Source organism: Triticum dicoccoides, chromosome 5A, assembly GCF_002162155.2.
Source record: "Triticum dicoccoides isolate Atlit2015 ecotype Zavitan chromosome 5A, WEW_v2.0, whole genome shotgun sequence".
Classification (NCBI taxonomy): Eukaryota; Viridiplantae; Streptophyta; class Magnoliopsida; order Poales; family Poaceae; genus Triticum; species Triticum dicoccoides.
The window spans coordinates 51,153,985-51,169,557 of record NC_041388.1 but is presented as its reverse complement, the minus strand read 5'-3'; positions in this window follow the sequence as shown (position 1 = coordinate 51,169,557).

Here is a 15,573-nt window from a genome sequence, read left to right as displayed (position 1 = left end):
TTTCGACAAGTCTAGCTTTGTAGATAGTAACACTACTATCAACGTCCGTCTTCCTCTTGAAGATCCATTTATTCTTAATGACTCACCGATCATCGGGCAAGTCAATCAAAGTCTACACTTTGTTCTCATACATGGATCATATCTCAGATTTCATGGCCTCAAGCCATTTCATGGAATCTGGGCTCATCATTGCTTCCTCATAGTTCATAGGTTCATCATGGTCTAGTAACATGACTTCCAGAACATGATTATCGTACCACTCTGGTGCGGATCTTACTCTGGAAGACCTACGAGGTTTGGTAGTAACTTGATCTGAAGTTTGATGATCATCATCATTAACTTCCTCACTTATTGGTGTAGGAATCACTGGAACTGATTTCTGTGATGAACTACTTTCCAATAAGGGAGAAGGTATAATTACCTCATCAAGTTCTACTCTCCTCCCACTCACTTCTTTCGAGAGAAACTCCTTCTCTGGAAAGGATCCATTTTAGCAACGAATGTCTTGCCTTCGGATCTGTGATAGAAGGTGTACCCAACAATTTCCTTTGGGTATGAAGACGCACTTCTCCGATTTGGGTTCGAGCTTATCAGGATGAAACCTTTTTTCACATAAGCATCGCAGCCCCAAACTTTAAGAAACAACAGGTTAGGTTTACTGCTAAACCATAGTTCATACAGTGTCGTCTCAACGGATTTAGATGGTGCCCTATTTTAAAACGTGAATGCAGCTGTCTCTAATGCATAACCCCAAAACGATAGTGGTAAAGAGATATCATGGATCGCACCATATCAAATAAAGTGCGGTTACGACGTTCGGACACACCATAACGATGTGGTGTTCCAGGTGGCGTGAGCTGTGAAACTATTCCACATTGTTTTAATTGAAGACCAAACTCGTAACTCAAATATTTGTCTCCGCGATCAGATCGCAGAAACTTTATTTTCTTGTTACGATGATTTTTCCACTTCACTCTGAAATTCTTTGAACCTTTCAACTATTTCAGACTTATGTTTCATCAAGTAGATATACCCATATCTGCTCAAATCATCTTGTGAAGGTCAGAAAACAACGATGCTTGCCACGAGCAACAGCACTCATTGGATCGCATACATCGGTATGTATTATTTCCAACAAGTCAGTAACTCGTTCCATTGTTCCGAAGAACGGAGTTTTAGTCATCTTGCCCAAAAGGCACGGTTCGCAAGCATCAAATTATTCATAACCAAGTGATTCCGAAAATCCATCTTTATGGAGTTTCTTCATGCGCTTTACACCGATATGACCCAAACGGCAGTGCCACAAATAAGTTGCACTATCATTATTAACTTTGCATCTTTTGGCATCAATATTATGAATATGTGTATCACTACGATCGAGATCCAATGAACCATTTTCATTGGGTGTGTAACCATATAAGGTTTTATTCATGTAAATAGAACAACAGTTTATTCTCTTACTTAAATGAATAACCGTATTGCAATAAACATGATCAAATCATATTCATGCTCAACGCAAACACCAAATAACATTTATTTAGGTTCAACACTAATCTCGAAAGAATAGGGAGTGTGCGATGATGATCATTTCAATCTTGAAACTACTTTCAACACACATCATCACTTCACCCTTAACTAGTTTCTGTTTATTCTGCAACTCCCGTTTCGAGTTACTACTCTTAGCAACTGAACCAGTACCAAATACCGAGGGGTTGCTATAAACACTAGTAAAGCACACATCAAACACCTGTATATCAAATATACCCCTTTTCACTTTGCCATCCTTCTTATCCACCAAATATTTAGGGTAGTTCCGCTTCCAGTGACCATTTCCTTTGTAGTGTAAGCACTCAGTTTCAGGCTTTGGTTCAGCTTTGGGCTTCTTCGTGGGAGTGACAACTTGCTTATCAATCTACTTGAAGTTCCCCTTTCTTTCCCTTTGCCCTTTTTCTTGAAACTAGTGATCTTGTCAACCATCAACACTTGATGCTTTTTCTTGATTTCTACCTTCGTTGATTTCAACATCACGAAGAGCTCGGGAATCATTTTCATCATCCCTTGCATACTATAGTTCATCACGAAGTTCTACTAACTTGGTGATGGTGACTAGAGAATTCTGTCAATCACTATCTTATCTGGAAGATTAACTCCCACTGAATTCAAGCGATTGAAGTACCCAGACAATCTGAGCACATGCTCACTAGTTGAGCGATTCTCCTCCATCTTTTAGCTATAGAACTTGTTGGAGACTTCATATCTCTCAACTCGGGTATTTGCTTGAAATATTAACTTCAATTCCTGGAACATCTCATATGGTCCATGACGTTCAAAACGTTTTTGAAGTCCCGATTCTAAGCCGTTAAGCATGGTGCACTAAACTATCAAGTAGTCATCATATTGAGCTAGCCAGACGTTCATAACTTCTGCATCTGCTCCTGCAATAGGTCTGTCACCTAGCGGTGCATTAAGGACATAATTCTTCTGTGCAGCAATGAGGATTTAACCTCAGATCACGGATCAAATCCGCAACATTGCTACTAACATTTTTCAACACAATTTTCTCTAGGAACATATCAAAATAAACACAGGGAAGCAACAACGCGAGCTATTGATCTACAACATGATTTGCAAAATACTACCAGGACTAAGTTCATGATAAATTTAAGTTCAATTTAATCATATTACTTAAGAACTCCCACTTAGATAGACATCCCTCTAATCCTCTAAGTGATCACGTGATCCAAATCAACTAAACCATAACCGATCATCACGTGAGATGGAGTAGTTTCATCGGTGAACATCATTATGTTGATCATATCTACTATATGATTCACGCTCGACCTTTCGGTCTCCGTGTTCCGAGGCCATATCTGCATATGCTAGGCTCGTCAAGTTTAACCTGAGTATTTTGCGTGTGCAAAACTGGCTTGTACCCGTTGTAGATGGACGTAGAGCTTATCACACCCGATCATCACGTGGTGTCTGGGCACGACGAACTTTGGCAACGGTGCATACTCAGGGAGAACACTTCTTGATAATTTTAATGAGAGATCATCTTATAATGCTACCGTCAATCAAAGCAAGATAAGATGCATAAAAAGATAAACATCACATGCAATCAATATAAGTGATATGATATGGCCATCATCATCTCGTGCTTGTGATCTCCATCTCCGAAGCACCGTCATGATCACCATCGTCACCGGCGCGACACCTTGATCTCCATCGTAGCATCGTTGTTGTCTCGCCAATCTTATGCTTCCACGACTATCACTACCGTTTAGTAATAAAGTAAAGCATTACATCGCGATTGCATTGCATACAATAAAGCGACAACCATATGGCTCCTGCCAGTTGCCGATAACTCGGTTACAAAACATGATCATCTCATACAATAAAATTCAGCATCATGCCTTGACCATATCACATCACAACATGCCCTGCAAAAACAAGTTAGACGTCCTCTACTTTGTTGTTGCATGTTTTACGTGGCTGCTACGGGCTTAAGTAAGAACCAATCTCACCTACGCATCAAAACCACAACGATAGTTTGTCAAATAGACTCCGTTTTAACCTTCGCAAGGACCGGGCGTAGCCATACTTGGTTCAACTAAAGTTGGAGAGGCAGTCGCCCGCAAGCCATCTCTGTGCAAAGCACGTCGAGGGAACCGGTCTCGCGTAAGCGTACGCGTAAGGTTGGTCCGGGTCGTCTCGTCCAACAATACCGCTGAACCAAAATATGACATGCTGGTAGGCAGTATGACTTGTATCGTCCACAACTCACTTGTGTTCTTCTCGTGCATATAACATCAACATCATTAACCTAGGCTCGGATGCCACTGTTGGGTTTCGTAGTAATTTCAAAAAATTTCCTACGCGCACACAGGATCATGTGATGCATAGCAACGAGAGGAGAGTGTTGTCTACGTACCCAACGCAGACCGACTGCGGAAGCAATGACACGACGTAGAGGAAGTAGTCGTACGTCTTCACGATCCAACCGATCAAGCACCGAAACTACGGCACCTCCGAGTTCGAGCACACGTTCAGCTCGATGACGATCCCCGGACTCCGATCCAGCAAAGTGTCGGGGAAGAGTTTCGTCAGCACGACGGCGTGGTGACGATCTTGATGAACTACAGCAGCAGGGCTTCGCCTAAACTCCGCTACAGTATTATCGAGGAATATGGTGGCAGGGGGCACCGCACACGGCTAAGGAATCGATCACGTGGATCAACTTGTGTCATCTTGTGTGTTTAGAGGTGCCCCTGCCTCCGTATATAAAGGAGGAGAGGAGGGGAGGCTGGCCGGCCAAAGAGGGAGGCGCAGGAGAGTCCTACTCCCTCTGGGAGTAGGATTCCTCCCCCCAATCCTAGTCCAACTAGGATTCCTCGGAGGGGAAGGGAGAGAGGGGGGCCGGCCACCTTCTCCTAGTCCTAATAGGACTAGGGGAGGGGAAAGAGGCGCAGCCACCTTGGGCTGCCCCTTTCTCCTTTCCACTAAGGCCCATGATGGCCCATATGGCTCCCGGGGGGTTCCGGTAACCTCCCGGTAACCCGGTAAAATCCCGATTTCACCCGGAACACTTCCGATGTCCAAACATAGGCTTCCAATATATCAATCTTTACGTCTCGACCATTTCGAGACTCCTCGTCATGTCCGTGATCACATCCGGGACTCCGAACAACCTTCGGTACATCAAAATGCATATAAACTCATAATATAACTGTCATCGTAACCTTAAGCGTGCGGACCCTACGGGTTCGAGAACAATGTAGACATGACCGAGACATGTCTCTGGTCAATAACCAATAGCGGGACCTGGATGCCCATATTGGCTCCTACATATTCTACGAAGATCTTTATCGGTCAGACCGCATAACAACATACGTTGTTCCCTTTGTCATCGGTATGTTACTTGCCCGAGATTCGATCGTCGGTATCCAATACCTAGTTCAATCTCGTTAACGGCAAGTCTCTTTACTCGTTCCGTAATACATCATCTCACAACTAACATATTAGTTGTAATGCTTGCAAGGCTTATGTGATGTGTATTACCGAGAGGGCCCAGAGATACCTCTCCGACAATCGGAGTGACAAATCCTAATCTCGAAATACGCCAACCCAACATCGACCATTGGAGACACCTGTAGTACTCCTTTATAATCACCCATTTACGTTGTGACGTTTGGTAGTACCCAAAGTGTTCCTCCGGTAAACGGGAGTTGCATAATCTCATAGTCGTAGGAACATGTATAAGTCATGAAGGAAGCAATAGCAACATACTAAACGATCAGGTGCTAAGCTAATGGAATGGGTCATGTCAATCAGATCATTCAACTAATGATGTGACCTCGTTAATCAAATAACAACTCATTGTTCATGGTCAGGAAACATAACCATCTTTGATTAACGAACTAGTCAAGTAGAGGCATACTAGTGACACTCTGTTTGTCTATGTATTCACACATGTATTATGTTTCCGGTTAATACAATTCTAGCATGAATAATAAACATTTATCATGATATAAGGAAATAAATAATAACTTTATTATTGCCTCTAGGGCATATTTCCTTCACTGACCGATAAAGATCTTCGTAGAATATGTGGGAGCCAATATGAACATCCAGGTTCCGCTATTGGTTATTGATCGGAGACGTGTCTCGGTCATGTCTACATTGTTCTCGAACCCGTAGGGTCCGCACGCTTAAGGTTTTGATGACAGTTATATTATGAGTTTATGCATTTTGATGTACCGAAGTTTGTTCGGAGTCCCGGATGTGATCACGGACATGACGAGGAGTCTCGAAATGGTTGAGACATAAATATTGATATATTGGAAGCCTATATTTGGATACCGGAAGTGTTCCGAGTGAAATCGAGATTTTACCGGAGTACCGGGAGGTTACCGGAACCCCCCGGGAGGTTACCGGAACCCCCCGGGAGGTATATGGGCCTTAGTGGGCTTTAGTGGAAGAAAGGAGAGGTGGCCAGGACTGGGTCGCGCGCCCCTCCCCCCTAGTCCGAATAGGACAAGGAGAAGGGGGCGGCGCCCCCTTCCTTCTCTCTCTCCTCTTTCCCCCTCCCGAATCCTATTCCAACTAGGAAAGGGGGGGAATCCTACTCCTGGTGGGAGTAGGACTCCTCCTGGCGCGCCCTCCTCTTGGCCGGCCGCACCTCCCCTTGCTCCTTTATATACGGGGGCAGGGGGCACCCCTAGACACACAAGTTGATCCACGTGATCATATTCTTAGCCGTGTGCGGTGCCCCCTTCCACCATAATCCTCGATAATATTGTAGCGGTGCTTAGGCGAAGCCCTACGACGGTAGTACATCAAGATCGTCACCACGCCGTCGTGCTGACGGAACTCTTCCCCGACATTTTGCTGGATCGGAGTCCGGGGATCGTCATCGAGCTGAACGTGTGCTAGAACTCGGAGGTGCCGTAGTTTCGGTGCTTGATCGGTCGGGCCGTGAAGACGTACGACTACATCAACCGCGTTATGCTAACGCTTCCGCTGTCGGTCTACAAGGGTACGTAGATCACACTCTCCCCTCTCGTTGCTATGCATCACCATGATCTTGCGTGTGCGTAGGAATTTTTTTGAAATTACTACGTTCCCCAACACGTACTACGGCAGAGGGGTCAAGGGCGGTAGTACCGCTGTGGAGCGGTACTGCCGCTTGTGACCCTTTGGCCGTAGTACCGCAGGCAGTGCGGTACTACCGCTGGGGCGCGAGAGAGAGGGAAAAGGGATCTCTCAAGGAAGCTGAGGACCAGGCGGAGGTGCCAGGCCCCCATCGGTACTACTGCTGTGGAGCCACGGCGGTACTACCGCTGCAAAGCGGTACTGCCGCTTGTGGCTTCTCAGCGGTACTACCGCTGGGTGCGCGGTACTGCCGCTTAGACCTAGACAGAACAAGGAAGAGAGGAGTGATCTCTTCAATGGACAGGAAAAGCTCGGAGGGTGAGAAGCTGATGTGTACGTGATGATTCCATCCAAGCAAAACCCTAGCGGACCCCCTCTTGATAGTACGGTGCCCTCTACGCAACTAGTCCACCGAGAAAAAAACGAAAGAGCTACACCGTCTTGAAATACACTCCGAGGGCAAGAACGCGTCTCGTGCCAGGGGAGAATCTGTGAATTAAACAAAGCACAAGATTAGTCCGCAAACATGTTGTCATCAATCACCAAAACTACCTTGAGAGAGATATGCCATAACAACATCTCTCTTCTCATTAATTATATGTCACATACACAAACGATTGACCATAAAGAAAAATGAAGGGTTATTGATTTTTTTTAAAGCTAACACAACTTTATTAATTGAAAATAACGGTCATATCGTCTATAAGAAAAGATACAATATCGTTCATAGGCTCCTTAAACTACTCATTCATTGCGGAAACTCTAGCTAATCTAGCTAATTCGTGAGCAACCCTATTCGCTTTCTCTATTACAGTGTTTAAAACTACTAAGGGGAAAGTCACAAACCAAAAAATAGTAGTCATCGAAAATTGCCGCCGCTGTTTTCGCAAATTGTCCCCCATTCTTCATCGTGTCGATGACTTCCAAATTATCAGAGTTAATTACCAGGCGGTTGCATCCTGCATTTTGTGCCAGATATAAACCAAATCTTAGAGCCATAGTTTCTGCTGTCAGAACATCCACACATCAATCAATCTTCCAGTTTCCACTGACTATGAAATTTCTTTTATCATCTATAAGGACAGCTCCCGCAGTACCCCGGTACTGGTGGTTGGTGAAGGGTTCTTGAATAAGTCGTTCATGATTCGCCGCATAAGCAAAATGAAAGGTTCCTGAATAAGTCGTTCAAAGTTGACCGCAAGGCAAAATGAAGGGTTCCTAAGTAAGTTGTTCATAGTTCATCATTAACAGGTAGGGAAGTATGTTAATGTAACATAGCACACCGAAGGCAAAAAAGTCTACACTTAAATAAATAAAGACTTGCATGACACCACATATATGATAATACTCATTATGAAGATAGTAACATATGTGTGTTACCATGTTATGTCAGCGACAGAGCACAGGAAGACCACCAAAGGCCCAGCCCAAGACCCAAGCGCAAGCCTCAACTTCCGTCTCGGCTTGCAGGCCCAGAATGGGCCCTTGGCCTTGTAACGCTATAAACAGAGTGTTCCCCTTCTGGAGCAGGCGACGGCAGAACGACTGGTAGCTGGCAAGGATAGCGTGTGCGTGTGTTTCTCTCCTCCCTCTCGATCCCCTTTCCCCATGGGTTTGTAGCTTGAACATGTAAATCATGAAGTAATGGAGAGATAGCCTTGACATGTTACTAGTTTAAATTACCTTCCACTATGACGAGCCACACATAAGAAGGGGTCGTTGGTGTGAGTTGTCCTTTTGTTAGTGTGGAATTTTGGGGAAAAAACAAAAAAAAAAAACAAGGAGAACAGCTACCGCGCAAGGTGGCATCAGCAAGAGTCTGATGAGAGGAATAGCTCACTCGGAAGTCAGAAGTAAGTTCGCTCTCGCGAGATATCCTATTACGGTACTGCTGCTGCTGGCGGCGGCGGCGGCGGCGGCGAGTGGTGGATGCGATACGCGGAGCGGCAGCCGCCGGCAACTCTAGTAGCCGGCGGGGAGTGTAGACTGTAGACTGAGTCGTTAGTCAATTGAGCGTGCTTCGGACGGGCCGTGGGGGCGTTACCTGATCGAGATGGGGCGCGACCGACCGAGTTGGAACTTGGAACGAGTGTCGATGTCGATGAGCATGAGCCGGCTGACGACGATGGCTCCGCGTTCACAATGGAAATGGCAGCAGCCACGTCGCCAAGCGCACACCACCACTCGTCCAATTCCAACTGCAATTGCCTTTCCATGGCATCTCCAGGCTGCTCGGTTGACCAAAGATGAGACACATTGCTCCGAAGAAAGCTAGCTAGCTATAGTCTCCGTGCGGCAGACATGCGGGGCACTGCTGTGCTAGCGCTACCGCCGGTGATGGTGGTGGCGCTGCTGCTGCTGCCGCATGTGGCGCTCGGAGCCGGAGCCGTTGGTGGTGGAGGCGGCGAGGGGGGCTGCGAGCGGCGCTGCGGGCGCATGAAACTCCCCTACCCGTTCGGCTTCTCCAGCGGCTGCACCATACAGCTCGGCTGCGACGACGACGACACCGACGACGTCGCGTGGCTCGGGCACGCGCGCGAGCTGGGACTGTTCGTGCGCAACGTCACGGCGCGCGCGATCACCGTCGGCCTAAGCCCCGACTGCTCCCGCCAGTTCAATAGTTCCGTCGCGGCGCTCTTCTCTGGCAATCACGCGCCCTGCGCCTGGAACACCCTCCTCGTTAGGTCATGCAGCCCAGCCGCTCAGGATCAGGATGCCAACATCAAGAGCTGCAAGGTCCCGCCTGAATACTACGGGCGCTGGTCCCACTCCCACTGCAGCGCCGACGAGTCCTTCAGCTGCATCGTCCAACGGCCTTCCAACACAAGCGGCCGCCATTTTCTAAATAGAAACGAGTTGCTCCGCTTCGAGTGCACTGAGCTGGTCTCGTCGATCATCAGATACGTGGATGCATCGGAGCCGCAGCTGGCGGTTCTGCTGGACGAGCTGGAGCTGGACTGGTGGGTGCAGGGGCAGTGCCGCTGCTCAAGCCACGCCAACTGCACCGCGTTTACCGCACCGACCACGGGGCAACAGGCGTTCCGGTGTGAATGCCGGGAGGGGTTCGAAGGCGACGGCTTCATCGACGGTATCGGTTGCCTGGGACTGGGAGGTCAGTACTCATCAATCACCACTACAATGGCTGCTGGATCCTTTTTTCTTTTCTTTTATATTTTCTGCTCCTTCATTTGATTTGTCCGTCGATTGTGCGAACGATCCACTTTTCAATTTCTTTCTTTTTTGATTGTTTAATAAATTATGTTTTTCAATAATAACTTACATGTAGCATCAAAAGGAGACAGACTTTTTTTTTGCGAGAAAACTTTCAATTTATTCATCTTTTATCATGACAGTACAACGAACACTAAAAATAATAAAAATTACATCCAGATTCATAGACCACCTAGCGACGACTACAATCATTGAAGCGAGCCGAAGGCGCGCCGCCGTCATCATCCCTCCCTCGCCAGAGTCGGGCACAACTTGTTGTAGTAGACAGTCGGAAAGTCGTCGTGTTAAGGCCCCGTAGGACAAGCGCACCAGAACAGCAACCGTCACTGATGAAGCATAACGTAGATCGAAAGGATCCAACCTGAAGACACACGAACATAGACGAACCACAACCAGATCCGAGCAAATCCATCAAGGATAGATCGGCCGGAGAGTCACATCTCCACACGCCCACCAACGATACTAGACGCACCACCGAAATGGGGACTAGACGGGAAGACCTTTATCCATCTTCAGAGAGCCGCCGACGTCTCATCTTCCTGAGTAGGACACAAACCCTAACGATGCTAGACGCACCACCAAAACGGGGACTAGACGGGGAGACCTTTATCCATCTTTAGAGAGCCGCCGACGTCTCATCTTCCTGAGTAGGACACAAACCTTAACAAATTTTGAAGGAACGACTAACAACGGAGTCCTTCCGCCGGCCCTTACCAAGATCCACTGCGCCCTCATGGCCCTAGGGCCATCGAAGACGAGACTGACCTGTAGCAGAGCCAGCGAGAGGCACGAACCCTAGCTTTTCTTGAAGGAGGATGCAGCGGCTGGAAAGAGTTCTTGCGTAGCTAAGGAAGTGGTTTATTTACTGAAACTCCATTCCCTGCCAACAGAAGCAGCAAAACGAAACAAACACCTGCAGCCCGCGTATCCATCAACTACTGCCCTTGTACAACAGTGCCTCTTCCTTTGTTGGAGTCTTTCTTTATGCGTGGCTACAAAACGATCTTGTATTGCAAGGAGACAGAGCTTGAGAGCATAATAGAAATAGGTACAGGGACAGGGACAGAGGACAACCCCTGTCTCAGGCCTCTTGTAGGCTCTCCTTAATTTCAATATTATTGAAGCGCACCCTGTACGTGACTGAGGAGACACATTCCATAATAATACTCACCAAATGCTCATGAAAACACATCTTGATCATCACTGCTCCAACAAAACTTCATTCAACTTCATCACAAGCTTTATTCATATCCAGCCTAACAGGACAGTAACAATTAGACCCGTGGGTCCTTTTCTTGATTGCATGAAAACACTCAAGGCATCTGCAATGAAAGACTCTTATGCAAATGCTTACAGTAAAAAGAATAAACATCAGAAAATCCAAAAATAAATAGGCGCTTTCTCCTCAAATGCTAGGCGCTAATATTAGAGCCTCTAATTACATAGGCCTGGCGCCTGTTTCTTTAGTCGTGTGGCCAGGAAAGGAGTAAGCACTCGATGCATCTGGCACCGGGAGCTGGGAACGGCTGATGTAACCGCCGATTGATCGGGAATTAATTCCTAACGTCCATCACTTGCGCGGCATGCCCTCATAAGCCACCAACGCATTACTAAACAGTATAACGCAGCTAGCTATGACTTCTTACAGCGATTTCGCGTCTTTAGCAGTCCGATTCTGCTGCTAACAGTCCAGATATAATTAGCGACCCGCGGAACATAATTGGGCACCTGCTCCGCGGATTGAACTGCGTGCGTTGTGGTTGATCCGGGCTTTCGTCGGGCCCGTTAGACAATCTTTAGCTCTCCTCTCTCTCTTCTCGGGACACCAAAAAAAACACATCCTCGGCCTCTCCTGTTCCGCTTCCGCCTCTCTCTCGCAGCAGTAGTGTATCGTCGCCTAAAAAAAGCAGAAGTGTATAGAAAAATTCCATGCGTGATCGGGCAGTGGCGGCAGCGGCAACGGCGACGTCCACAGCGTACTAGATGGACGACAACAAGATGGGATTCCGCCGCGACGAGACAGCACCGGCCAACCTAAGGCTGCCCTAGCCCATCACCCTAATCCCCTTGTCGTCGCGATGGATGAGGCATAGACGACAATTAGTGGCAGCAGGACTGCCCCTTCCGTTGGCTGCATCTCCTCGTGCGCGGTCATGGAGATGATCTTTAAACTTAGTCAGTTATTGTAGAGAACCAGTTCTTGTTTCATCTGTTGAAATAATTTTATCAGGAATTTGGCTTCCATGTCAGTCTAGAACATGGTTTTGGGTACCGCCCAATAAAAACGGATAGCGGGCGGTAACCGCGAGAAAAAAATGACGGTTACCAAAGAATCGAACTCGCAACCTCAACACAGCCAAAGCACGTACTTGAGGTACCACTGAGCTACTACCTCTTTTATGAATATCATCAGTTCAAGGTATTATTGTATCTAATTAAAATTGTTTGAATTCAAGATTCAATTGTAAATTTCGTTTGAAATTTGTTTGGTATTTCTCGGTAACCGTGGTTACCGGGAATATCGCCCACCCAAGATTTTTTTCCTATTTGGGATCCAAAACCTTGGTCTAGAATCCTTCAATATTTAGTTCGGTGATGTACATGTCAGATACATTTAATTAGTTTTGCTAGCTGAATTAATAAACATTTTTATCTAGATTGTTCATGGTATGATGTTTTCAAATTCCATTGTGCCTACAAGTCTACACCTAAAAAATGATAGGATAAAATTCATAATTGCAACAAAGTGCTATGTGCCGTTTAGTTTTTGTTTAGGCATGAAGATAGATCCTTCTTTTCTTGTGTTTGTATAGGTGGACATTTGCAAATGCACAGATGTTGCAGCCATGAAGTTGACTCGTTTTTTTAAACAGGAATATAGTCACCATTCAAACTGATTGTTGGCAATAAATCTGTAATTTTACATGCTGAATCCAACTTTTGATATTATTTTCCTTTCGTGTAAATATGCTGATACATAAACATCAAGGGTTTTAAATTTTCTGCATTACACTCCATGTAAATATAGTTATCTCAAAATGGTCGGGTGCGGCAACACGCGCCCTCATGTTCTAGTTATTTTTAATAAGCCTGCTTGGTACAAAAGCATTTTGTGTTGAGGATATCACTTCTGTTAGAATTTTCTTAAGTCTATTTGCAAGTATTTTAGAGATGACCTTATAGACTACATTGCAAAGACTAATAGACCTAAACTGTGTGATTACCTCTGGGCTCTCCACTTTGGAGATGAGAACAACATTAGTACAATTCCAGCCCATAGGAATCTTCTTTTTGTTTATAGCATCCAAAACTACATCAGTTAGCTCGTCACCAACAATATGCCAGAATCTCTTAAAAAGGATAGCATGCAGCCCATCAGGGCCAGGGGCCCATGTCCCCAGTTTTGAAGAGTGCCTTTCACACTTCTTCTCTTGTATAATCAACCGCCAGTAGATCATTCATGGCAGCTAATGGTAGAAGGCTTAATGGAATCCATAATCCCTAGATAAATCTTGCACGAGCTAGATGTGAATAAGTTACTAAAGTAATCCCTTATTAAGGGTTTGAGATTCTCATTCCCCTCGACCCAGCCATTGTTGTAATTCTTCAGTTTTTTTAATCAAATTCCCCCTTCTAGCTGAAGCAAATTGGTGAAAATATTGAGTGTTGCGATCGTCGGGCCGCAACCATCTCACTCCCAAAGGTTCTTATGGACTGAAGCAAGTTTATCTTTGATCATATGGTAAAGACCATGCTAAATGGCTTTCTTGCATGTCGTTTTCACCACCTCCTCTACCGTTTCTTCCGATTGCCACCTGGCCTCAAACTTTCTCCAGGCCGAGGGCTCCAGCCAGGTAGTCTATGTCGAGGCATATTGGTCTATGATCATACCTCCCCATCTCAAGGTTACACAGGCCCACGAAGGGCTGCAACGTCATCCAGTCAGCGTTGAAAACACCCTTATCCAGCCACTCCTGCGGTCCACCTCTAAACAAGGTAAATTTATCACTTGACAATGCCATATCTTCCAACAGACCATCTGAGAGTGTGTCTTAAGATGCTTGCTTTTTTCGAGTGGCGACACACCCTCCTTTTCCAAGGAGGATAAGATTTCGTTAAAGTCAGCAATGACAACCACACAAGACTCGACTGGGCATGTAAATCATGAATCATACGATATGCTCGGTCTTTATTATCCCAACTCGGTTCACCATATATTAAGGCATATTTCTCTCTATTAGTTTTGGTGATTGATGACAATGCAATTTGCGGACTAACCGTGTGGATTGAGCATTTCCGATATTCTTATATATGGCACATGACGATTTGCTCCCCTCGGTGATAAAGAGTGAAGACGGTTGTTTCCCATGTTTCTTTTTTTATGGATTTGAGTCGTAGGAAAACCGTATTGTTAAGACGGGGTCTACTTCGAAAAGGTTAGGGTGGAATCAATATGTACAAATACCCATATGCACCCACATACCCTTCCCGTGACATTGGAGGTCCTACTATTTTCTGTCTTAGTCTATCTTGAAGCACCCAAGCGGTAGTACCGCCTTGGATAGCGTCCGCATTCCAATGTTGCGGGCACTACCGCTTGTCTTAGGGCTAATGTGGTCTTAATTGTGTTCATGGTAGTAGGGGGTAGTACTGCTCTAGCGGTACTACAGCGCTAGTACTACCCCACTACCGCAGATTCTCTATAGCCCAGAGGAATTAGCGGCAGTAGGCCAGTAGTAGGGCAGTAGTACCGCTTGGGCGGTACTTCCGTTTTCTACTACCGCACTCACTTCCACTTATTTGAGTGCTTCTGTCCCCCTTGTCCACTTTTGTGGTAGTAACGCGGTAGTAGGGTTGTAGTATCGCTTGTTGCAGTACTCCGCTCTACCCACTCTCTACTGCCGCAGTTCCACTTCGTCCCGAGACACTCAGCGGTTGTACCGCTGGTGAGGACAGTAGTACCACTCCCCCGACGACACTACCACGCCTATGCAGTAGTACTCGCAGGCTTGTAGCTGAAACTACCGCTTAGTGCCCTCTATATAAAGGAGGTCTTCTTCCCCAAGAAGACTCACCTCTTGTCCCCCCCAAGCTCCATTGTTGCCCTAAGCTCCATTTTCGCCCGATCTCTCTCCTTAGTCAACAAAACTTGTTGCTCTAGGGTTTGGAGGAGAAGGCCTCGATCTACACTTCCACCAAGAGATATTTGATTCCCCCCAACTAATCCCTTGCAGATCTTGTTACTCTTGGGTGTTTGGGCACCCTAGACAAAAGTGGTCACCTCGAAGCCGCATTCCATTGTGGTGAAGCTTTGTGGTGGTGTTGGGAGCCTCCAAATAAGTTGTGGAGAGAGCTCCAACCTTGTTTGTAAAGGTCCTGTCGCCGCCTTTAAGGGCATCACTAGTGGAATCACGGCATCTTGCATTGTGTGAAGGTGTGAGGAGAATACGGTGGCCCTAGTGGCTTCTTGGGGAGCATTGTGCCTCCATACCGCTCCAACAGAGATGTGCCTCCCCCTAAAAGGAGGGACTTCGGTAACACATCCTCGTCTTCACCGACTCCACTTGTGGTTATTTCTATCCTTTACTTTGTGCAAGCTATATTGTGTTTATATCTTCTGATTGCTTGTGAGCTTGTTGGTGTGCTTGTCGTATGGTAGGTTGTCCACCTAGTTGCATATCTAGACAACCT